Source organism: Pelobates fuscus, chromosome 6 (genome assembly GCF_036172605.1).
Source record: "Pelobates fuscus isolate aPelFus1 chromosome 6, aPelFus1.pri, whole genome shotgun sequence".
Taxonomy (NCBI): Eukaryota; Metazoa; Chordata; class Amphibia; order Anura; family Pelobatidae; genus Pelobates; species Pelobates fuscus.
The window spans coordinates 291,677,076-291,701,092 of record NC_086322.1 but is presented as its reverse complement, the minus strand read 5'-3'; the positions used below and the strand labels follow the sequence as shown (position 1 = coordinate 291,701,092).

Here is a 24,017-nt window from a genome sequence, read left to right as displayed (position 1 = left end):
TTTTGAGCCCGAGTGCCCAAACCGCAATATATGCCAACTTTTTTTTCCTCAAAGTGCCAACACTGCAATTAAACCTGAATACTGAGGTTTAAGTTTAGAAAAAACAACTTGTACAGTTGTCCGAACTAATTAACAACTTTTGTTTTAAAAGAAGAACACAACAGAGAGTTCAATGATACAGATTTTAAATAATGATACAAATAGATAAAATTCAGCTTATATTTATTAGTATCTCCAACAAATGCAATACATACACACAGACTGCAGAACACATTCTCACAGTCTGCTAAATACATACACACACCGTCCGCTAAACACATACACACATCGTCCGCTAAACACATACACACACACCCTCCACTAAATACACACTCCCCATCAGCTAAATACATAAACACACAGTCCGCTAAATACACACACACACACACACACACACACACACAGTCCGCTGAGTACACATACAGACAGACTGCTGAATACACACACATACTGCATTGAGGGGTGCAGTGTGTGTGTGTAAGGGTGTGGAAGGCTGTGTGTGTGTGGGGTGCAGTGTGTGGGGGGTGTGCAGTGTGTGGGGGGTGTGCTCATTGTGTGTGGGGTGTGCTGTGTGTGTGTGGGGGCGGGTAGGGGTGCTGTGGGTGGTAGGGGTGGTAAGGGGTGCTGTGGGGGTAAGGGGTGGTAAGGGGTGCTGCGGGGGTAATGGGTAGTAAGGGGTGCTGCGGGGGTAAGGGGTGGTGTGGGGGTAATGGGTGGTAAGGGGTGCTGTGGGGGTAAGGGGTGGTAAGGGGTGCTGTGGGTGGTAGGGGTAAAAATACATAAAAAAACAAAAAACTAAAGAAAATATATATCAATGCTGTATCCCCCCCCCCTCCCTTCCTCTTACCTTTGGTGAAGGGGGGGCGGGGAGGGGGGGGGGGCCACAGCGATCCCTGGTGGTCCGGTGGTAAGTTTGTTTGTGGCAGCTAGCTAGCAGCTTTTCTGTCCTCCCGCGCGATGCTGTGTGGAGCGTTGCCATGGTAACGCGCGGCAACGCTCCACACAGCATCGCGCGGGAGGACAGGGGAGCTGCTTGCTAGAGCCCTCCCCCTGCCTCCCGACCCGGAAGCAGAGTAGGCACCTGCCGTTTCGGGCAGGCAGGTGCCTACTCTGCAGACAGCCAGCGGCCCCCTCTCTCCCGGCGACCTATGGCCGCGTGCCAGCAGAGCGGGCCCGGCGTGCCACCTGTGGCACGCGTGCCATAGGTTCGCCATCACTGCCCTATAGTGAAAGCCCACCATTTAGGTGGTTTGCCCCCAGCCTAAGCCCCCTCAGAATGGGTTGAAACACCTTAATTTCAACTCTCCACGGGTCCGCCGGTGCTCCCTTCGCAACCTTGGCGATATCATCAAAACTGCTGATGTTTAGCCAACCCAATGCTTTCCCCTGAGCCAGGAAGCCCCTCCACTGGCCATCTGAGGAGTGGCCACTTGGAGGTGTCCCTGGGGCAATGTAAACACTGCATTTTCTATGAAAAGGCAGTGTTTGCATGAAAATGCCTGAAGGGGACGTTTATACTCACCAGAACTACATTAAGCTGTAGTTGTTCTGGTGACTATAGTGTCCCTTTAAGTTTACTAGCTGCCTATATCTTCTACATATGTATTGTTGAAAAATTTAAATTTAATGTATCAAATTCACACCTCTTTATCCTGCAACTGGATGCTTCCATCTTGGCTCCCTGTCAATCATTGCTCTAAGCTCTGTCCTTTGCACCTGGCAGTCAGCATAGAGAAAGTATAAAGAGGAGAACTTAAACAATGTTTCTATTTGCATTGTGTGCCCTGATCTTGCCTTGCCTGAACTAGGTTGTGATTTTAGTTGATAAATCCTTAAAGGGTCTCCCCAATACCAGGAAAACATATCTGTTAAAACCCCTTCAGTGACTTACCCGAATCCAGGGCGATGTGCCACGGCGCTGGGTCAGGCCCCGTCCACGCTCCTCCCCGCCAACGTCAGCCGGCGGGGGAGACCAAATGCGCATGTGCACCAATGGATTCCGTTGACGCTGGAAGTCCTCATGCATAACGTGCAAAGAACAAGGAATTTGCAGCAAATGTTTCAAATGTAAAACTTTGTTTTATTATTGTATTTTAAATATTTGTTATGGTTACATATATGTTAGAGCATTATATATGTGAACCTACTGGGAACTAAGTGGTATTTAAATGGGTAATCTGTGATATTGCAATATGATGTTTTTTTAATGCACAGATCTATGGACTGCATAAAATCCACTTTAGAATAAACACATTCACAAAGCAAATACAAAGTTAAATAGCTAACTGCACATGCCAAGATCAAACAGCCGAGATCAGACTGCGTACCACCGAGCAGAAATTAGTTTTAACTATGGCAGTACTCAGCCAAAACTAACATTTTATAGAATAAAACTACAGCGTTCCTGGGTGGGCTCTCAGCAGCAGAATAGCACTTGTCCACATTAAATAGACCCGTTATAATTGACTGTAAATCAGTTCCTATTTTTCAGGCTTAATTCTAGCACAAGAGAGAAATAGGGAAACAGACACACTCAAAAATCATCGGTATAAAGCAGCTTATACCCGACATACAAGATTACACAAGAGAAGTTGTTTAGAAGTATTTACAGATACCAGATTTTATTTTTAGTAAATATTAATTTTGATATCACAAAGTTGCAAAACCTTTCCATTCAGCCTTAAATAAAAGTTATACCGGCTATGATTAATCAGCCCTCTTTACTGATGGAGTGAATTTCTCACTTGTTAAAAAAAGGTGCAAGACTTGGGGTACCACATGCCCCAGTTGTGCCAGATCAGGCAGAGCTACTGACATTTGTATCAGAATCCAATGTCCTCAATTCTGGGTCCTGTTTATTTTAGATACATGTGAAATCAAACCCAAACGGGCATCATAAAATTCTAGACAATGGCAAGTTAGAACATTGTGAGCATGCTGCCTCCTCTCTTACCTATTGTGAACTTTTTTTTCTAAATGTTTTAGATCTAGATGACTGCTTCTGATAGCTTTACTGCTAAAACGTGCACTGTTTATGAGTATCACAGAGCTTCACAGCAATAAAACTGACAGTAATGTCCAGTCTTGAATGAGTGTATCCCACAGAGCTCCACAGCTATAAATGTAGAAGTGAATCTATAGTTCCATAGCTATAAAATGTGCAGTGAATGCCAGCCCCAACAGTCTTGATATTGGGGGGACAGTTTCAACCTTGGGGAAGACCGTTTACATGTGGGGAGGGGTGATGGGCACAGTCGTGATGTCACGATCTCATACCTCCCAATGTTGGGTGAAGGACATTATGTAGAAGTGTAACACAGATCTCGACAGAAAATAACTCAGATATACAGTATCTCACAAAAGTGAGTTCACCCCTCGCATTTTTGTAAATATTTTATTATATCTTTTCATGTAACAACACTGAAGAAATGACACTCTGCTACAATGTAATGTAGTAAGTGTACAGCCTATATAACAGTGTAAATTTGCTGTCCCCTCAAAATAACAACACACAGCCATTAATGTCTAAACAATTGGCAACAAAAGTGAATTCACCCCTAAGTGGAAATGTACAAATTGGATCCAAAGTGTCTATTTTGTGTGGCCACCATTTTTTTCCAGTACTGCCTTAACCCTCATGGGCATGGAGTTCACCAGAGCTTCACAGGTTGCCACTGGAGTCCTCTTCCACTCCTCCATGAGGACCACAGGACACTGTTCCAGTAATCCATGTCCTTAGTCTGCTTGTCTTCAGCAAACCGTTTGCGGGCTTTCTTGTGCATCATCTTTAGAAGAGGCTTCCCTCTGGGACGACAGCCATGCAAAACAATTTGATACAGTGTGTGGCGTATGGTTTGAGCACTGACAGGCTGACCCCCCCACCCCTTCAACCTCTCCAGCAATGCTGGCAGCACTCATACGTCTATTTCCCAAAGAAAACCTCTGCATATGACGCGGAGCATGTGCACTCAACTTCTTTGGATGACCATGGCAAGACCATGGAACCTTTCCTGTCAAAGCGCTGTATGGTCTTGCCCACCGTGCTGCAGCTTAGTTTCAGGGTCTTGGCAATCTTCATATAGCCTAGGCCATCTTTATCTAGAGCAACAATTATTTTTTTCAGATCATCAGAGAGTTCTTTGCCATGAGGTGCCATGTTGAACTTCCAGTGACCAGTATCAGAGAGTGTGAGAGCGATAACACCAAATTAACACACCTGCTTCCCATTCACACCTGAGACCTTGTAACACTAACGAGTCACATGACACCAGGGAGGGGAAATGGCTAATTGGGCCCAATTTGGACATTTCCACCTAGGGGTGTACTCACTTTTGTTGCCAACGGTTTAGACATTAATGGCTGTGTGTTGAGTTATTTTGAGGGGGCAGCAGTTACTGTTATACAGGCTGTACACTTACTACTTTACATTGTAGCAGAGTGTCATTTCTTCAGTGTTGTCACATGAAAAGATATAAAGATACGTACAAAAATGGGATAGTGTACATGTTTAAATTGGAGGTTTCGGCTTTATTCCACAGTTTGATAATGCTACCACTAATCACGAGTTCTATATATTGAACCACATTGTTCGCTCCAAAATCTGCTGGGAATTTAAATCCCTTACAATTTCAATGAAGAGAGAGAACCAATGATCTTCTACTTACAGAGGTCAGCATTTCGGCATCTGGAGGACACGAAGAAATCTCAACTCGGCGTAAAAATCACACATTCACAACCTGTAACACAAAATGCAGTAACATGTTAAATTATTCACGAATGAAGATCAGAAATACTAAAATGGCAGGGAGTCGAGGAATGGGAGTTTTTAAGGGTGATACTGACTAGAATAAATTGTCAGAAATTGCAAGTGAATTCAAAGTATTTAGGCCAAAATAGCTAAGTTTTAAACATTATCCAAGTCAGGTTTGTTTTCAATTTGAGTATTCTGGCCCAAAATATGAAATGCACTTTACATTTTTAACCATCTAAATTAACGCATGGTTAACTCCCTTCCAATACTTAATATGTCATAAAAATAGAATCTTTATAAAATACTAATTTTAACTGTGATGGACTTTCATAGAAATTCCAACTCAGTCAAGAGACATACAGAGACAGAGTTTGGACTTCTTTGTCTCAGTATATTTCCTCCTCCTGACTTTGTTAGACACTGGGCAGAGCTACAGTGTCAAACCCCAAACCAGTGACGGCTGCAGAGAATTGGCTCTGGCTATGGAGCATCACGCAGTCCTGGAGGATCTTGCACAGACCTCAATGCTGCACTCTTGCATATGCCACCCGACCCCCCAGTGGCGATGTCACCGTCAAATTCCCCAGCCGGTGACAGTGCCGCTTTAAATAAATAATCCAGAAAAGTATTTGAGAAAGCCATAACCTCATCTCTGGCCACTTGATGAGTGTGTCCTAAAGAACACTTTTTGCCCATTTTGGTCACAAAAACATTCATGCCCACTGACATGAAAAGAAATGCAGAGATCTCAAAACATCTAAATCACTCTAAATTCTAATGAAATGCGTGGCACAAGTCAGACCGCTATACCCGGCTGAGAATGATCAAAGTAAACATGACAAAGGAAGCTTGCCCCTGACCTGGCATGAGGCAAAGAGAGAAAGCCGAAGTAAATATGCTGCAAACTCAGCTTTAATAGAAACATAGAATGTGACGGCAGATAAGAACCAGTCAGCCCATCTAGTCTGCCCAATTTTCTAAATACTTTCATTAGTCCCTGGCCTTATCTTATAGTAGGGATAGCCTCATGCCTATCCCACGCATGCTTAAACTCCTTTACTGTGTTAACCTCTATCACTTCAGCTGGAAGGCTGTTCCATGCATCCACTTCCCTCACACTAAAGTAATACTTCCTGATATTTTTAAACCTTTGCTCCTCTAATTCTGCTAGCATTTCCTGCTGCTCTATTACATTGTCTGCTTACTTTTAAATCATCAGAAATAATCACCCCTAAATCCCTTTCCTCAGATGTTGAGGTTAGGACTCTATCAAATATTCTGTACTCTGCCCTTGGGTTTTTATGTCCAAGATGCATTATCTTGCACTTATCCACATTAAATGTCAGTTGCCAACATTTTTCTAGTTTACCAAAATCATTTGCCATTTGGCTTATTCCTCCTGGAACAACAACCCTGTTACATATCTTAGTATCATCAGCAAAAAGACATACCTTACCATCAAGACCTTCTGCAATATCACTAATAAAAATATTAAAGAGAATGGGTCCAAGTACAGATCCTTGAGGTACCCCGCTGGTAACAAGACCTTGCTTTGAATATACTCCACTGACTACAACCCTTTGTTGCCTGTCACTCAGCCACTGCCTAAACCATTTAACAATATTGGAATCCAAAATTAAAGATTACAGTTTATTGATAAGCCTTCTATGTGCAACAGTGTCAAAAGCCTTACTGAAATCTAGGTAAGCAATGTCTACTGCACCACCCTAATCTATTATTTTAGCTACCCAATCAAACAAAAAAAATCAATAAGATTAGTTTGGCATGATCTCCCTGAAGTAAACCCATATTGTCTCTGATCTTGAAATCCCTGTGATTTTAGCAGTGGTGTATTTAGGATTTGTGCTGCCCTAGGCAGGACGATACATCCCTAGATTTTAGATGTTCCTATCCTTTAACATGGTTTCCATTACTTTTCCCACTTCTGAAGTAAGGCTTACTGGCCTATAATTGCTGACTCCTCCCTACTACCTTTCTTTTGAATGGGCACAACATTCGCTAATTTCCAATCTTCTGGGACAACTCCTGTTAACAACGATTTGTTAAATAAATCCATTAATGGTTTTGCTAGTACACCACCAAGCTCTTTTAATAGCTGTGGGTGTATTCCATCAGGTCCCATTGACTTATTTGTCTTTACTTTTGACAGTTGAAATAGAACCTCTTCCTCTGTAAACTCACATTTAACAAATGACTAATTTGTCCTTTTTTCTAACTAAGGCCACTTTCCTTCATTTTCATCTGTAAATACTGAACAAAAATATTCATTGAGGCAGTCAGCTAGACCTTTAGCCTCATCTACATACCTTCCTTATTTTGTTTTTAATCTAACTAATCCTTGTTTTACTTTCGTTTTCTCATTTATGTATCTAAAAAAAATGTGTTGTCCCCATTTTTTTTTACAGACTGTGCTATTTTCTCTTCTTTGTGTGATTTGGAAGCTCTTATAACTTTCTTAAACCTCTTTCTGCCTAATCTTATAGATCTGTCTATCTACCTCACTCTGGGTTTTTTGTTTTATTATTACTAAATGCTAACTTTTCATTTTTACTATTTTGGCCACATCTGCAGAGTACCACAGTGGTTTTTTGAATTTTTTTGCTTTTACGGACAAGCCTAATGCAATTTTATGTTGCCTTGAGCAGTGCAACTTTTTAATAATCCCATTTCTCTTGGACTCCATTTAAACTGCTCCAGTCTGATAATGACTCCTTTACACATATTCTAATTTTAAAAAGTCTGTTTTTCTAAAGTCTAAAATTTTAGTTTTTTTTGTGGTGTGACTCAGTCACTGTTCTTATATTATACCACACTGACTGGTGATCACTGGATGCTAAACGTTCACCTACAGTGCCTGAGCCTGTCTCCACAACACCACTAGTCTATGAAAGTGCTGAAAATGAATTATGTAGAGCCACGGACTGTGCTATATACTTTTTATCCACAACTCTAAGTCTACCAGATCCAACAGTAATCCATCTGCCATTCCTAGGCTCTCTCTTTGGCAGTGGCTTTGCAACAGTCTCATCCTGAGTTTACCGGATAATTTACAAATCTCAGACGTCACAAATTACAATCTCCTGCTGAAAAATAGAGAACTGTCTACTGATGAGACAGCATCTAAATCTACAAAGAGTGGAACGTAAAACAAATGCATAACAACTATTACACTGAACCAAGTCTGCCATTTTAATGAGGTTAGTAATTCAAATCAAACCTTACTTTTATAAAAAAAAATTCACCTCCTGTATATCTCAGATTACCTTCAGTTTATCTCCAGAATATCTCCAAGCACACACTTAGAAGCAGCAACCAAGCTATATTAGCCAAGCTAATGACCACAACCCTTATATACTCCTAAAAGCACCACCCCCTAGGAATGTTTAACACCTGGGTGGGCCTATGCTTATTAACATTCAATCAGTAGCAATTAGCAAACACCTAACTAATCAAATCAGACGCCTTACCAATTACCAACAGGAAACCAAACCTTGTGCAATCAAAAAACCTTTTGCTATAGAGGACTCTTACCTGTAACAGTAAAAACTCTTATAAAACATCTTAGTTGAAGAATCAGTAAAACTCTCCAGAATACCTCCAAGCACATATGTGAGCAAGCAGTAATACACAGAATTACATTAGTAACACGCACACAAAGATCACTTAAAATACACTGCATGGTGTGATGGTTGCAAACTGTGCTCCCTGCTCCATAATTTTAGCGTGGTGACGGTTTAACGCTTGCTTTGCGTTCTGTAGTTACCAACAATGAAATCACAGAATACCACTAATGATATATCACAGGGGAGGTAATGGCTAATGAGATTCTGCTAAGCAGACAAGTTGATGAGCATATAAATAATGTTCATTAAGAATACAAAATTATCTTCTTTTTACAATTAAATACGCAGTCTATATATATATATTAATATCACACACTCACTAGTTTGGGGCTATAGTTTAGCGTGGACACCATAACGCATCAAAACATCAACAGTTAAAAAAAAATAATAATAAAAAAAAATATATATATATATATATATATATATTTATATTTATATTTGTGTTAGGTGCTCATGATAGCACAGAGTAAAATACCATAATGAAATGTAGGATAGTAAAAAAGCAAGTCGGTTGTGGTGTGCCGGAACCGACGATGAGGTAGGCCTGAGAAAGAAGATGGCTTACCAAGGAAAAAGAAATAAAAAGGAAAATAAATGTTATAATGTGGTGTGGCGGGAGGGTCATTCAACGCTGACCTTGAACGGTAAGGAGCAAGGTAAGGGGTGTGCCTTAAGTAGGCTAGGAGTGGATACCAAGCACCTCCCACAATTACAGGCCAAATTGCCTTAATACACACACACACACACACATATATATATTTTCCCAAGTAAGTGGTTAATCTCATAAGAGCAGACATTAGACTGTGAGAGTAGGACCTGCCAAAGATGGGGTACATTGACGTTGTGGCAGGCTTATGCAATGTATGATCATTTAATGTAACTAAATCCCCATTTTTTTTTTTGCCTAGATTAGGTGTTTTTAAAAAAAACTTTTACAAACTAATAAAATCTGTCAACATTGAAGTTGCTGTTTAGTAGATAGGAGAGTGCGCTGGATCTTGTGTATTTATTGTATAATATGGCCCCCAGCAGCACCCCATTTAAGCATGTTTAGGTGAGTGCAACCATCCCCCCATGTTTCCTATATATATTTGGGAGTCTAGCCAACTCCTTGGTTCTGCACCCCTCCCTGTTACAGGTGCCTCATCTCAGGTCCCTATTTTAGCCTTGTACTGCAGAGAGCCTCAGATGGAATATTTTCCCAAGTAAGTGGTTAATCTCATAAGAGCAGACATTAGACTGTGAGAGTAGGACCTGCCAAAGATGGGGTACATTGACGTTGTGGCAGGCTTATGCAATGTATGATCATATAATGTAACTAAATCCCCATTTTTTTTTTTTGCCTAGATTAGGTGTTTTTAAAAAAAACTTTTACAAACTAATAAAATCTGTCAGCATTGAAGTTGCTGTTTAGTAGATAGGAGAGTGCGCTGGATCTTGTGTATTTATTGTATAATATGGCCCCCAGCAGCACCCCATTTAAGCATGTTTAGGTGAGTGCAACCATCCCCCCATGTTTCCTATATATATTTGGGAGTCTAGCCAACTCCTTGGTTCTGCACCCCTCCCTGTTACAGGTGCCTCATCTCAGGTCCCTATTTTAGCCTTGTACTGCAGAGAGCCTCAGATGGAATATTTTCCCAAGTAAGTGGTTAATCTCATAAGAGCAGACATTAGACTGTGAGAGTAGGACCTGCCAAAGATGGGGTACATTGACGTTGTGGCAGGCTTATGCAATGTATGATCATATAATGTAACTAAATCCCCATTTTTTTTTTTTGCCTAGATTAGGTGTTTTTAAAAAAAACTTTTACAAACTAATAAAATCTGTCAACATTGAAGTTGCTGTTTAGTAGATAGGAGAGTGCGCTGGATCTTGTGTATTTATCACACATATATATATATATATATATATATATATATTTGAATAAATATTTTTATTAAATTCAATTTTGGGGTGCGAATAGAGGACCTTATGTGAAATAGTCTTGCACAATTGACATTCGAGCTAATAAAGTGTAAAATAGATTGCTCTGGATCATTCAAACAAAGACCAAGCAAAAAGGAACAAAAGTAGGATACCTGCTTGGAACAAAGGGGTTTGTGCTGTGGAATGCTCAGATACGTCACATAATCTAAGCAAATAAAAAGAACACATATATATATATATATATATATATATATATCTCATTTAAGATTTGCTGCGGAACACTTCAACACGCAGAGTTAAATATAAAGATGAAAAATGAGGGAAGGAGAGACGGATTGAGGATTTACCGAGGAATAAACCGTTTAATGCACGCTGCTACAATGTGAACAGTGTTTTTGTTAACCGAGCACCTTTAAGCTTAACAGTACATGACACGAGTCTTAGATGTGTGACGTTTTTAAGATACTTAACCTTTTCCTTTTGATAACATGCATATTAATAATGGTGAATAGAGAGACACAATAACACCTTATCTTCTTTTATCAAAAAAATCCTGGAAGGAAGCCATCCTAACCTCTTCACATCTCAGGCAGTTTGGTGATCCTATTTCACGGCTCATTCAGAAGGAAGATTAGAACGACTTTTTATCCATTTCAGGTATTAAATGATTTAATTTTGCAAAGGGATTCAGTGACCAGCGGCACCCAAAAATAGACAGCCTTCAATGTGCAAACCAAGTGTTTAATGGCTCAGAGAGCTTGTTAAAACATACATATGCATTTATTGAATTAGCAAGTAATGTGGATAGCCAACTCCACTTCAGGCATCAAATTGTGCTAGTTGGGCTACTAACCCATGCATACATTCAATGATATTACTGCCAAGGATTAGATCAAACAGGTTTATTCAATATTTTCCAAATGGTGAAAAAGGTACGCTTATTAAAAGCAGTCTCAATGACGTTCTTAGTCCTAAAGGGTCCTGGGTGCCTTATCACCTTACAAAGTTAACCCCAAAGTTGTCCAGAAAGCGACTGTCTGTTCTGCCTTAGTCCTTTGCTTCATGGTTGAAGCCTTGGACTGGACCCCGGGTGATAGGATGATAAAGTCACGGTCACTAAGCCCCCACTGAGAACACTGCATGAGAAAGGTACGAACATTTTAACCCTCTAACAGGGTTATTCACTGATGTGAGAACTCAAGGTAAATTCAAAAAGAATTACAGCTTTAGGTCAGTAAAGCCAAATCTGGAAAATTATCTAAGTCAGCTATGCTTCAAGCTCAGCTACTCTGCGAGTAGGGGCATGCTCACTGTTTAATAGACATGCCCCTACTCGCGGTATAGCGAGTAGGGGCATAATTTACTAATACTAAGTAATCTTTACTTAGTATTAGTAAATTTGGCTGAAAGACCAATTTAGGTCTTTTAGCCTTATAGTAGATAGCTCCCTAATACCCTGGGAATTAGGGAGTTATTTTCTTATTCATTCCTGTCATTACACTGACTGGCCAAGTAACTTACATTTTATATGAATGTGTGTTACTTGATTGTTGTAAGTGTTGCAAATGCTTACAGCGGAATCCTGGCTATGTTTGTATACTTTTTATTTAAACTTGTATACAGTGTAACATTCTTCATTCTTCCACTGGGTAGGTATATTAGCACTTTGGAAATTTCGTCAATTCAGCTATTCGGACGCTATTCAGACGTATCCGAATGTCCGAATTGCCCGAAATTCGTCCGGATTTACATTCGGAACGAAACGAATTGCACATGTCTAAAAATCAGTGTTTAGTAGATACCCCCAATGAATGTGCCGCAAAAGCAAGTATTTCTTATGTTCATCAGTGATGCACGCACCTCCCCACAATCAGTGCTTCAATAAATTACAATTTTTTTTTAAAAAAAAGTTACAAGCAAAGTCAATTTAAATGGTGCATGTTTAATTATATTGCTCAGTTGCCCTATTACTTTTATATGTGTTTATTAATTAAGATTTTTTATTTCTTTAACATGTAGATATCCTAGCAATTACTTTTTTTTTCTTGCTAGAATATTGGAGGAGCCAAATGTTTTAATCTGTCTTTTCAAAGGGTCTTCTCATCATCAGTACATGTTTGATCCTGGAATCCTTGGTTTTATGCAGAATGACGATATGTCTACTCTAATTATTATTATTTTTTAAAGTTAAAGCTTTTATCCAGTTTCCCTCGTTACCAAGACTGCACATGCTCTAATTTAAAATGGACGACCTTCTGTAAAAATATTAAAATAATCACAGGAAAGGGAAAACGCAAAAAAAAAAAAAAAGGCATCAAAATGTTCTAACTATTTACACAACGTGACTAACCTACCGAAATTTTGTGGATTTACTGATTAGGAAATCACGTCCCTATTTTGAGCCCAAATCCCTCTGTTCATCTTTTCTCTCCTAATGTCCCACTTTTCTAGGAGCTCCATATTGTTTGTGTGTCTGAGTGTATAACAGAGCTTCACAGCAATAAGACTCCCAGTAATGTGTCTTAGTGTATAACAGAGCTCCATAGCAATAATACTCCCAGTAATGTGTCTTAGTGTATAAGAGAGCCCCACAGCAATAATACTCCCAGTAATGTGTCTGAGTGTATAACAGAGCCCCACAGCAATAATACTCCCAGTAATGTGTCTTAGTGTATAAGAGAGCCCCACAGCAATAATACTCCCAGTAATGTGTCTGGGTGTATAACAGAGCCCCACAGCAATAATACTCCCAGTAATGTGTCTTAGTGTATAAGAGAGCCCCACAGCAATAATACTCCCAGTAATGTGACTAAGTGCTTAACAGAGCTCCACAGCAATAATACTCCCAGTAATGTGTCCGAGTGTATAACAGAGCCCCACAGCAATAATACTCCCAGTAATGTGTCTTCGTGTATAAGACAGCCCCACAGCAATAATACTCCCAGTAATGTGTCTTAGTGTATAAGAGAGCCCCACAGCAATAATACTCCCAGTAATGTGACTAAGTGCTTAACAGAGCCCCACAGCAATAATACTCCCAGTAATGTGTCTGGGTGTATAACAGAGCCCCACAGCAATAATACTCCCAGTAATGTGTCTTCGTGTATAAGAGAGCCCCACAGCAATAATACTCCCAGTAATGTGTCTTAGTGTATAAGAGAGCCCCACAGCAATAATACTCCCAGTAATGTGTCTGGGTGTATAACAGAGCCCCACAGCAATAATACTCCCAGTAATGTGTCTGAGTGTATAATAGAGCTCCACAGCAATAATACTCCCAGTAATGTGTCTGAGTGTATAATAGAGCTCCACAGCAATAATACTCCCAGTAATGTGTCTGGGTGTATAACAGAGCCCCACAGCAATATTACTCCCAGTAATGTGTCTTAGTGTATAAGAGAGCCCCACAGCAATAATACTCCCAGTAATGTGTCTGAGTGTATAACAGAGCCCCACAGCAATAATACTCCCAGTAATGTGTCTGAATGTAAAACAGAGCCCCACAGCAATAATACTCCCAGTAATGTGTCTGAGTGTATCACAGAGCTCCACAGCAATAATACTCCCAGTAATGTGTCTGGGTGTATAACAGAGCTCCACAGCAATAATACTCCCAGTAATGTGTCTGTGTGTATAACAGAGCTCCACAACTATAATACTCCCAGTAATGAGCCCCACAGCAATAATACTCCCAGTAATGTGTCTTAGTGTATAAGAGAGCCCCACAGCAATAATTATTATTATTATTATTGCAATTTATATAGCGCCAACAGATTCCGTAGCGCTTTACAATATTATGAGAGGGGATTTAACTATAGATAGGACAATTACAAATAAACTTACAGGAACAATAGGTTGAAGAGGACCCTGCTCGATCGAGCTTACATTCTATAGGAGGTGGGGTGTAAAACACATTAGGACAGGAATTTGCAATCAAATAAGGTGGACTGCCCTTTAGGAGAGGGCAAGAGACAGGTATGTGAGGTAAGGGTTAGTCTTGGAGGCCATATGCTTTCCTAAAGAGATGGGTTTTAAGGCACTTCTTAAAAGATGCAAGACTAGGGGAGAGTCTGATGGCGGTAGGCAGGCTATTCCATAGGAAGGGAGCCACCCGCGAGAAGTCCTGCAAGCGCGAGTTGGTCGTAAGAGTGCGGACAACGGACAGGAGGTGGTCACGGGCAGAACGGAGAGACCGAGAAGGGACATACCTATGGATCTGTGAGGAGATATAAGAGGGGCTAGAGTTGTTCAGTGCTTTATAGGTGTGAGTTAGTACCTTGAATTGACTCCTATAGCATACAGGAAGCCAATGTAAGGACTGGCAGAGGGGTGAGGTGTGAGAGAAACGACTAGAGAGGAAAATCAGTTTAGCAGCAGCGTTCATTACGGACTGTAGGGGTGCAGTACGGCTTTTGGGAAGACCAATCAGGAGAGGGTTACAGTAATCCATGCGGGAGATTACCAGAGCATGGACAAGCTCCTTGGTAGTATCTGGTGCAAGAAAGGGGCGGATGCGGGCTATGTTTTTAAGATGGAATCTACAGGATTTGGCAACATGCTGGATGTGAGGCTCAAAGGTGAGACCAGAGTCAAGTATGACGCCAAGACAGCGCGCTTGCAAGGATGGACTGATGTTGGTACCACAAACTTGAAGGGAGAGTGAAAGAGGAGGATCAGTATTAGGAGGAGGAAAGACAAGGAGCTCAGTTTTTGAGAGATTGAGTTTCAGAAAGCGGGAGGACATCCAGTCAGAGATGGAAGAAAGGCAAGCAGTGACACGTTGCAGGATGGCAGGGGAGAGGTCCGGGGAGGAGAGATATAGCTGGGTGTCATCAGCATACAGGTGGTAGTGGAATCCAAAGAGGTAATAAGTTTGCCAAGAGAGGCAGTATAAAGAGAAAATAGAAGTGGACCAAGGACGGAGCCTTGGGGAACTCCAACCGAGACAGGGCGAGGGGAGGAGGTATCATTAGAAAAGGAGACACTGAATGAGCGTTGGGAGAGATAAGAGGAAAACCACGAGAGGACAGAGTCACAGAGACCAAGTGATTGAAGAGTTTGAAGAAGGGGAGCATGATCAACGATGTCAAAGGCCGCTGAGAGGTCAAGAAGAATTAGTATGGAGTAGTGGCCTTTGGATTTAGCTGCGATTAGGTCGTTAGTGACTTTGATAAGGGCAGTCTCTGTAGAGTGGAGAGGGCGGAAGCCAGATTGAAGGGGGACAAGGAGAGAGTTGGAATTGAGGAAATGAGACACACGGGTAAAGACAAGCCTTTCCAGAAGCTTTGAGGAAAAAGGGAGCAGGGATATGGGACGGTAAAATTAAATGTTTTAGTATACCCCATAATACTCCCAGTAATGTGTCTGAGTGTATAACAGAGCTCCACAGCAATAATACTCCCAGTAATGTGTCTTAGTGTATAAGAGAGCCCCACAGCAATAATACTCCCAGTAATGTGTCTGAGTGTATAACAGAGCCCCACAGCAATAATACTCCCAGTAATGTGTCCGAGTGTATAACAGAGCTCCACAGCAATAATACTCCCAGTAATGTGTGAGTGTATAACAGAGCCCCACAGCAATAATACTCCCAGTAATGTGTCCGAGTGTATAACAGAGCTCCCCAGCAATAATACTCCCAGTAATATGTGAGTGTATAACAGAGCCCCACAGCAATAATACTCCCAGTAATGTATCCGAGTGTATAACAGAGCTCCCCAGCAATAATACTCCCAGTAATGTGTGAGTGTATAACAGAGCTCCACAGCAATAATACTCCCAGTAATGTGTATGAGTGTATAACAGAGCTCCCCAGCAATAATACTCCCAGTAATGTGTGAGTGTATAACAGAGCTTCACATTAATAATACTCCCAGTAATGTGTCTGAGTGTATAATAGAGCTCCACAGCAATAATACTCCCAGTAATGTGTGAGTGTATAACAGAGCCCCACAGCAATAATACTCCCAGTAATGTATCCGAGTGTATAACAGAGCTCCCCAGCAATAATACTCCCAGTAATGTGTGAGTGTATAACAGAGCTCCACAGCAATAATACTCCCAGTAATGTGTCTGAGTATATAACAGAGCTCCACAGCAATAATACTCCCAGTAATGTGTCTGTGTGTATAACAGAGCTCCACAGCAATAATACTCCCAGTAATGTGTCTGAGTGTATAATAGAGCTCCACAGCAATAATACTCCCAGTAATGTGTCTGAGTGTATAATAGAGCTCCACAGCAATAATACTCCCAGTAATGTGTCTGAGTGTATAACAGAGCTCCACAGTAATAATACTCCCAGTAATGTGTCTGAGTGTATAATAGAGCTCCACAGCAATAATACTCCCAGTAATGTGTCTGAGTGTATCACAGAGCTCCACAGTAATAATACTCCCAGTAATGTGTCTGAGTGTATAATAGAGCTCCACAGCAATAATACTCCCAGTAATGTGTCTGAGTATATAACAGAGCTCCACAGTAATAATACTCCCAGTAATGTGTCTGAGTGTATAACAGAGCTCCTCAGCAATAATACTCCTGGTAATGTGTATGAGTGTATCACAGAGCTCCACAGCAATAATACTCCCAGTAATGTGTCTGAGTATATAACAGAGCTCCACAGTAATAATACTCCCAGTAATGTGTCTGAGTATATAACAGAGCTCCACAGTAATAATACTCCCAGTAATGTGTCTGAGTGTATCACAGAGCTCCACAGCAATAATACTCCCAGTAATGTGTCTTAGTGTATAAGAGAGCCCCACAGCAATAATACTCCCAGTAATGTGTCTTAGTGTATAACAGAGCTCCACAGCTATAATACTACCAGTAATGTGTCTGAGTGTATAACAGAGCCCCACAGTAATAATACTCCCAGTAATGTGTCTGAGTGTATAACAGAGCTCCACAGCAATAATACTCCCAGTTCTTGTTCTAAATTACATTTTAAATTGTATAGATGATTAGTAAGTCGAATAAAATCTCACATAACAGCCCCCCTACTTACACCCCTAAAATGTAAAGTGTCTCTTTTTGTTCAAGTGACGTGTAGGAAGGTGTGGGGAAATGCCATAGCTCTTTGGACCAGACTAGTACTTCCTTTCTACTCCGAGGACCGAGGAATGATGGGAGACAATCAGCTCAATTTAGGAAATCCTGGGCCTTAATGAAGCTCACAGCCTGTTATCGTAAAAAGTTAAGATTGACAAATTCTGATACCATTCTAAAAAGGTGATATTACGATCATTTCCTCAAGCTGTAATTGTCACATTTACAAAGGCTTGTTTAGATGAAAGGCATTAATAGCGGCATTGGGTAATCTCATAATCTGTTCTGTGGCTTGGATTCTTCTAATACAATTTTAGATGACAAAGCAGTTTAAAGGATATAAACACCTCTCAATGCCAGATAACAATGCGCATAGGCCTATTAGTGAAAAAAAATAAAAGAAAAAAAATAAATCTGAGCAGTTCATAAAGATAAAATGATGGAATGCTTTCAAAATATATAAGACAAAGTAAGAGCTACTTTGTCTTATGGTAAATCCTCAAGCTGACAAAACTTGTTGTGGCGAAACCAACCTCGCCACTGGGCATTGGAGAAGCCTGTTTGCCCGCCTCCTGCCTGCTGACTATGGCCCCTGGGTTATTTGGCCCTTCAAGTACAATATTTGGGCATATTGGATTTATATTGTGCTGCTGCTGGCCCTTTAAAAACCATCCGTGGAAATATTATGACTTTTAGGAACAATGTCCCTTTAAGACTGTGTAGCAGATTGCATTCAGGCTGTCTTCAATATTATGTATGCTATTATGTGTTCGGTAAATTGTAAATGTGTAGGTTCTATGTGATGAATGTAACAGTATGTATTTTTATGTCTTTTATTGTCCTTTGTCTGCCATATGGCTAATGGAGTTTTGCCTCTGTCCTTGGAGATAATTGGATTACTTCCCAATTATCTCCAGGATAGCTGCGAAAGCCCTGGAACTATTTTCGGCATGAAGACTTTGTGGGTTCTGGTCAGTCCCCAGCGGCACTTAGCCACAATTCTATGGAACTATTTTCGGCTAGGGAACCATGCGTGCAGTCGGTCAAATTATGACTTCCAGGAAATTCCTGAACCTCTGAACCGATCAGGCGGATTTTTGGATATATTGGTCACCTAGATCGGGGCTATCAGGGGATGTAAATTTGTGGGGTTTTAATGTTTTTAAGGTACTTATGGGGTGCTTGGGAAATGTGTTTTTTTGTTCTTGGAGATAATTGAGTTTAATACAGTTCCTGACTCAATTATCTCCTAGGCATTCCCCCTTCAGCTTCAGGAAGGAGTGGTTTCAGGACTAGAGCTCCCAGGACTGAGTGTCTGCCAGTGCCTGGGTGTTGCTAGAGTGAGTTCCCCATTTGGCTCCAGAGGGAGTGGTTCCAGGGCCCCAGTCAAGTCACGGCAACTGAGGACAAGAGTGCTGAGGTTTGTCCCTTGTTCCAGCTAGGAAGTGGTCCTTTGGCGGAGGTACCCAGTCGAGATACAGGGAGCTCCGCTACAACGACTATTTAAAATAAATTTAAAAAAGAAAATAAATAAAATAAATAAACTCACGCCATTCTGTCAATCAAGAAAACAAATGTGGCGGATTATCAGCAGACTATATGCATTGGTGAATTAATTAAACATCTCAAAATCAATGCAGCTGCACAAATTTAAAAAGTCAAAATACACCACATTGTCACTGCAGGAGCCTTGCTTTTTTTGAATATATTATGTAGAAGACTAATTCAGTAACATTAATCCATTGTATTATAAAGTAACATTCTATTAAAAAAAAAAAAAAAGAAGAAGAAGAAAAAGAAAATTTTATTTTATTTAGGAAGTAATTAGAAATATGCAAATGAACCAGGGCATTTTTTTAGAAGAAAAATTCTTCTAAACATTCTTATCTAAATTACCAAGTGTTTGGCTGCGTTTCCTTGAAGTGAAAGGATTGTCTAAACAATGCGACTTGATCCACACCCAAACATAATTCTCCTTGTAATCAACATATTTGGCTTGTTCCAGAATTATCTTCCCCAAGCAGGAGTGGGTATTTCGAACCTTGCTTTGTTGTTTGAAGGCAATTTCTTCCTCCCTACCTTTGAGGTTTTCCGCAGCTTCTGGTCTAGATAAGTATGACAAAACCCTTGGCTTTCATTACTCGATGATTCCCTCACAAGAAAATAAATAAATAAATAAAAAAAAACACAGTGGCCAATTTTTTTGTATTCTTTAGAAGAGACAAGAAATGATTGCTGGAGAACAAGACTGATCGAAGAAACACATGGGATAAAGGAGAAAAATGGGAAATTCTTTAATGCAGAAATGTCAATGACCATTCGACAGGAACGACTTGTAGGAGGTAATAGGTCCAAAAAATATGCAGAAAGTTTTGCATCAACAAATGTCTATCATAACGCCCACAGCACAAGATTGGTCACTATACTATATTTTATGACAGGGTCACAAACGCTTATATATAAGAATAAATAACTTTTTGAAACTTTTTTTACAAAGACTGAAAAATGCAGCCAATCAGGAAGAGTTTAAGACACGAGCATTCTGGGAAGTGTGTTTGAAGTATCAGAGCTATGTATGTATGTATGTTTTATTGCTGGTATGCGCATCGAGACCCTATGGGTAATAAGACTGCGTTTCTTAAGAATTTTTAATAAATAAATAAATGTATATGGTGTAGCACAGTGTCCTATATTTAAAAATAAATAAAAGTAAACCAATAACAGTGACAGTACGTAATAATATTCCATGATTTTATCCACAAAGAATTGTAGAAGTTGAATATAAAATGGTTGTGCCATGCCAAGAAACCACACAAGCCTTGCTTGCAATTATATTTTAAGTTATGCACTGCATTATTGTTTCCGGGTTTATTTTACCATAAATATGACCAGATTTTTTTTTTAAGAAATAAAGAAAAAAAAAAAAAAACACTATTTTCTACCTGCAGAGAACACATGCACTTTGCAAGAAGGGATTTCCTGCTTCGATAAACAAGCACGAAGGAAACGATTCTTCGCTCTCTTATCGGATATATAAATTGCATTATATAAGTGGGAGAAGATCTGCACATTTTAATCAAGGGATTTTGATGTGTGCCAATGAGTATGACGAGCACCCATAAGCCTGGGAGCTTTCAAGACGACAAACCGATAAAAAGCAAGATTCTGTTGCTATGGAGAGGCTGTGGGTAAACTGGTCTTGCTTAAAGGGACACTATAGTCACCAGTACCACTACAGCTTAACCCTCCAGGTTTTTTTTTTTTTTTTTAAAGGCTGCCTTTTTAGAGTGTTTGATTACATTGCTGCCTGGTAAAATCTCTAGGTGCAGACATTCCAAAACTCACTAGAGGTGCTTCCTGGGACAGTGCTACACAGTGTGCAGGAGCTACATTCAGTGTCTCCACGTTCTGCATGGAGGCTCTGAATGTTCCCCATAAAGATGCATTGATTCCCATCAGGAAGCATTGTATTGGCTGAGCTCATCATGATTGATGATCTCAGCCATGGAGGCGGAGTCAGCCACAGCGAGATCGGCGTGGGTAGGAGTTAAAAAAATGTGAGTAAAATCACTTTTTCAGCAAGATCCGAGCAGGGCTGGTCACCTAAAATGTCACATTGGGATTATAGTGTCAGGAAAACACGTTTGTATTCCTGTCACTATAGTATTCCTTTACATATAAAGGTATTCGGCACCTGGATTCCAACTCCTTCCTTAACACCATGTGGAGTATATATTTTTTTCCTGTCTTATGGTAAAAATGTCACAAATGTCAATTTTTTTATGCATGGCTGGATCGCTTTTTATTTGTGCAGCCACTGTTTTTCAGTTAATCGTACACCTGACTAAGGTTTTTACCGAATTCCAGATACTGTATTTTATTTTGCCCGGAGATTAAAAAACAAAACAAAAAACACCACACCTTATCCACCCACCAATTATGCAAGTTTCTCATCTAAAAACACCAGATTGTTCCTAATCCGGATAGCAGTAAATTAATCCCAAACCTTTACAAATCAGTTTTCTGTATCCATCTTTACAATTCTACCATCTCTGCAGGAAGTCAACTCCATACATCTACAACTTATTTTTGTAATACAAATAATTAAAATATCCCTAAATTTTCTATCCTTTAGCCTCAGGTGATGCCCCCTTCGCCACGTTGCTTATTTCTTGGACTATTTTAGGGGTCCATCACAGCAACAAGTTACTGCAACCCCTTTCAGTGCTCTCAAGCAAAAAAAAAGAAAGAAAAAAAAATTATACCGGTGACAGAAATCAAAAAGTCTTGAGCTACGTTCTCATGGCGCTCAGCTGGCGACAAAGGATAACATCAGTGGTGTATGACCTCTTAACTCCATTTAAAAACAAAAAACTATTAAATAATCCTATTTAGCAAGGTCTAAAAATCAAAAGAGAGAAAAAAAAAAAAGCAAAACAAAACATAACGTACTGCAAGACTGCCCTAGGTCCCTGAAAGGCCCAGATGGTGTTACGATTTCAAAGATTTCCAACTATGATCGTGTTTCCACTCAAAAGACACTTTGCCGCTCGGCTAATTCTGCATTCATCTGGCCGGCGTTTGCATAGCCTCTTACACTGCTTTAATGCGGGAATCCCAAACCTCAGCTGGGCTTAGAAGGAAGCTCTGTAATCCTTTATATACGCTACATTTGTCAATATGAAGCAAAAACTAAATTGGTAGAATTCGGTAGCCAGGAAATCTGTTGGAACTGTCTTCTACAGCAATAATGATTTTATATATATATATATATATATATATATATATATATTTTTTTTTTAAATTATTATTATTTTTTTTTTTATTTATTTCCCCAAAAGATGCATTTGATTGCAAGGCCAAATAACACATTGCTTAATCAATTAAAAATAAATAAATAATTAAACACTTTGAAGACATTCGCTAGCTCTGCGGAGATCAAATTTAAACATCTCCGCCACCGGCTATTGCGCATGTGCAGCAAAACTCTGTGCTGCACCAATCAGCATCTCCTTAATCTAACTCTATGAGGAACAATCAGCACCTCAACGCAGTACGTGGAGACGTTGAATGTTAACGCTGCACATTGTGCACTACTGACCCAGGAAGCACCTCTAGTGGTCATAAACAAACACACATGTAATAATGAGAATCTGCCACTCCAGCCGATGAGGGCTAGTTTTTTTAAAAAACATTACAGGGTTTAAAAGACAGGACGATACGCATAGAGACCTGCGAGTCTCGCACATATGCCAATCACACTATTGTATTTTTATAGCTATCTTTATTTGCTTTAATAAAGCTTTGTTGAACATAAAATGACAGGACCAATGCACCCAGACCACTTCATTGAGCTGAAGTGGCCTGGGTGAATTTAGTGGTTCTTTTTAATATATTTCTCATCCTCTAACTTGACCAGCATTCGGCAAAATAACAGGGGGCATTGTTCAACTAGTAATTTTTAGAAAATAAATAAAACAAAACCCAAACAACGCTCTTTCTCTAAGAACATAGATCTTGGGCAAAATACATAAATTTTTGTCCATAAAATTGCTGCCTGCTTAGATTTATGATCAGCAAGTAATTTACCTGTTCAGGTTTCAATCAGTAAATCTGGGGCTGGCATTTCATTCTACAAAAAAAAAACAGGATCAGCTCTACGTGACGGCGACTCAGCTGCTGCAGGAAAGTCTTGAGAGTGTAGCTCACCCCTCTATTCCATAAATTGAAGAGGGTATTCTGTTAGGCAGAAACGATAACTCTCTTTCCCCAAGGGTTTTGTTTGTGGCAGACAAACGCTGGATCAGTGTGACACCTAGAATGTAGATTTCAGCTGCCCGCAGGCAATGGTCACTGTGCCATCGAGGCTCAAGATCCTCTCGGGAAAAGTCTCACATTCCGTTAACAGCCATGGTTCTGCATTATTATGTGTAGATTTTGGATTCAGCCCAGTACATACACATAACTCTACACCACAGTGTACAATATATCTCACACTTGACATTTCTCTTGTGAGAGGCAATTTTATCCAATAAAAACTATTGATACTGGACATTCCAAGCACCTGAAAAATGACAGTAATTTAGAAGTGCCTTGATAAGGGATAAGGGATTTTCTACTGATTGCTACATATTGTTGGGTTTACTAGACAATCAGTCAGTGGAGGCTGGTCCATAGGGGCAGGTATGCCCAGCCCACACCCTGTATGTCCAAAAAACAAAATGAAAATTCCATCCACGAGAAGTGTGCTTAACTCTGCAATGTACACATTGCAGTTTCTACATTAAAGGGTTAAAAGGACAGGACCACTACACCCATACCACTTCATTGACATGAAGTGGTCTGTGTGACGTTAGTGGTTCTTTAAATGTGTATGAGGAACAAAAATAGTGCCCATCATGATTTGTTCTGCAGTTTCTTTCCCCACCTTACTGACAGTTGGAGATCCTTCTGAAATGCTAAGCTATATGAATATTTGGGGGTCATTTTTATATGGGATATTTTGAAACAAAATACAGAATTTTCCAAGTATAGAACCCTTTAGGCATGCTTAGTCTGCTCTATCAGAACTTTTGGCATCACTCATTGGGTTTGCACTGGGCCA

General features: G+C 40.1%; 1 protein-coding gene across 2 annotated transcripts in view; it reads right to left on the bottom strand.

Moving 5' to 3' along the window:
* SULF2 (sulfatase 2) overlaps positions 1-24,017 on the bottom strand; it is a 268,821-nt gene that overhangs the window by 174,814 nt on the left and 69,990 nt on the right. For both annotated transcript variants that reach the window (XM_063459445.1, XM_063459448.1), the window contains exon 3: positions 4,704-4,775. The gene's annotated coding sequence lies outside the window, so the exon portion shown is untranslated. The remainder of the gene's footprint in view (positions 1-4,703; positions 4,776-24,017) is intronic.